Raw genomic sequence first — 2,481 nt, 5'->3', positions numbered from 1 at the left:
AAGCTAGCTAAAGCTAACTCAAGCTAACTCAAGCTAACTCAAGCTAACTCAAGCTAGCTAAAGCTAACTCAAGCTAACTCAAGCTAACCCGAGCTAACTCAAGCTAGCTCAAGCTAACCCAAGCTAGCTAAAGCTAACTCAAGCTAACTCAAGCTAATTCAAGCTAACTCAAGCTAACTCAAGCTAACTCAAGCTAACTCAAGCTAGCTAAAGCTAACTCAAGCTAACTCAAGCTAACTCAAGCTAACCCGAGCTAACTCAAGCTAACTCAAGGTAGCTAAAGCTAGTTCAAGCTAACTCAAGCTAGCTAAAGCTAAGACAAGCTAACTCAAGCTAACTCAAGCTAACTCAAGCTAACTCAAGCTAACTCAAGCTAACTCAAGCTAGCTAAAGCTAACTCAAGCTAACTCAAGCTAACTCAAGCTAACCCGAGCTAACTCAAGCTAACTCAAGGTAGCTAAAGCTAGTTCAAGCTAACTCAAGCTAGCTAAAGCTAAGACAAGCTAACTCAAGCTAACTCAAGCTAACTCAAGCTAACTCAAGCTAACTAAAGCTAGTTCAAGCTAACTCAAGCTAGCTAAAGCTAACTCAAGCTAACTCAAGCTAACTCAAGCTAGCTCAAGCTAACTCAAGCTAGTTCAAGCTAACTCAAGCTAGCTAAAGCTAACTCAAGCTAACTCAAGCTAACTCAAGCTAACTCAAGCTAGCTAAAGCTAACTCAAGCTAACTCAAGCTAACCCGAGCTAACTCAAGCTAGCTCAAGCTAACCCAAGCTAGCTAAAGCTAACTCAAGCTAACTCAAGCTAATTCAAGCTAACTCAAGCTAACTCAAGCTAACTCAAGCTAACTCAAGCTAGCTAAAGCTAACTCAAGCTAACTCAAGCTAACTCAAGCTAACCCGAGCTAACTCAAGCTAACTCAAGGTAGCTAAAGCTAGTTCAAGCTAACTCAAGCTAGCTAAAGCTAAGACAAGCTAACTCAAGCTAACTCAAGCTAACTCAAGCTAACTCAAGCTAACTCAAGCTAACTCAAGCTAGTTCAAGCTAACTCAAGCTAACTCAAGCTAACTCAAGCTAGCTAAAGCTAACTCAAGCTAACTCAAGCTAACTCAAGCTAACCCGAGCTAACTCAAGCTAACTCAAGGTAGCTAAAGCTAGTTCAAGCTAGCTCAAGCTAGCTAAAGCTAAGACAAGCTAACTCAAGCTAACTCAAGCTAACTCAAGCTAACTCAAGCTAGTTCAAGCTAACTCAAGCTAGCTAAAGCTAACTCAAGCTAACTCAAGCTAACTCAAGCTAGCTCAAGCTAACTCAAGCTAGTTCAAGCTAACTCAAGCTAGCTAAAGCTAACTCAAGCTAACTCAAGCTAACTCAAGCTAGCTCAAGCTAACTCAAGCTAACTCAAGCTAACTCAAGCTAACCCGAGCTAACTCAAGCTAACTCAAGGTAGCTAAAGCTAGTTCAAGCTAGCTCAAGCTAGCTAAAGCTAAGACAAGCTAACTCAAGCTAACTCAAGCTAACTCAAGCTAACTCAAGCTAGTTCAAGCTAACTCAAGCTAGCTAAAGCTAACTCAAGCTAACTCAAGCTAACTCAAGCTAGCTCAAGCTAACTCAAGCTAGTTCAAGCTAACTCAAGCTAGCTAAAGCTAACTCAAGCTAACTCAAGCTAACTCAAGCTAGCTCAAGCTAACTCAAGCTAGTTCAAGCTAACTCAAGCTAGCTAAAGCTAACTCAAGCTAACTCAAGCTAACTCAAGCTAACTCAAGCTAGCTAAAGCTAACTCAAGCTAACTCAAGCTAACCCGAGCTAACTCAAGCTAGCTCAAGCTAACCCAAGCTAGCTAAAGCTAACTCAAGCTAACTCAAGCTAATTCAAGCTAACTCAAGCTAACTCAAGCTAACTCAAGCTAACTCAAGCTAGCTAAAGCTAACTCAAGCTAACTCAAGCTAACTCAAGCTAACCCGAGCTAACTCAAGCTAACTCAAGGTAGCTAAAGCTAGTTCAAGCTAACTCAAGCTAGCTAAAGCTAAGACAAGCTAACTCAAGCTAACTCAAGCTAACTCAAGCTAACTCAAGCTAACTCAAGCTAGTTCAAGCTAACTTAATGAAGTTAACCCAAGCTAACTTGGGTTAATGAAGTCAAACTCAAGCTAACCCGAGCTAACTCAAGCTAACTCAAGCTAATTCAAGCTAACTCAAGCTAACTCAAGCTAATTCAAGCTAACTCAAGCTAATTCAAGCTAACTCAAGCTAGCTCAAGCTAACTCAAGCTAACCCAAGCTAACTTAAGCTAGCTTAAGCTAATTAAAGCTAATTAAAGCTAACTCAAGCTAACCCAAGCTAACTTAAGCTAGCTCTAGCTGGCTGCCACTGTTAGGCCATTTGGGAGCGCTTTTCTCGCACTCTGATTGGCTGCCACTGTTAGGCCATTTGGGAGCGCTTTTCTCGCACTCTGATTGGCTGCCACTGTTAGGCCATTTGGGA

This window comes from Convolutriloba macropyga, unplaced genomic scaffold, assembly GCF_964194025.1.
Source record: "Convolutriloba macropyga unplaced genomic scaffold, txConMacr16.3 SCAFFOLD_5430, whole genome shotgun sequence".
Classification (NCBI taxonomy): domain Eukaryota; kingdom Metazoa; phylum Xenacoelomorpha; order Acoela; family Convolutidae; genus Convolutriloba; species Convolutriloba macropyga.
This window is presented reverse-complemented; position numbering follows the sequence as displayed.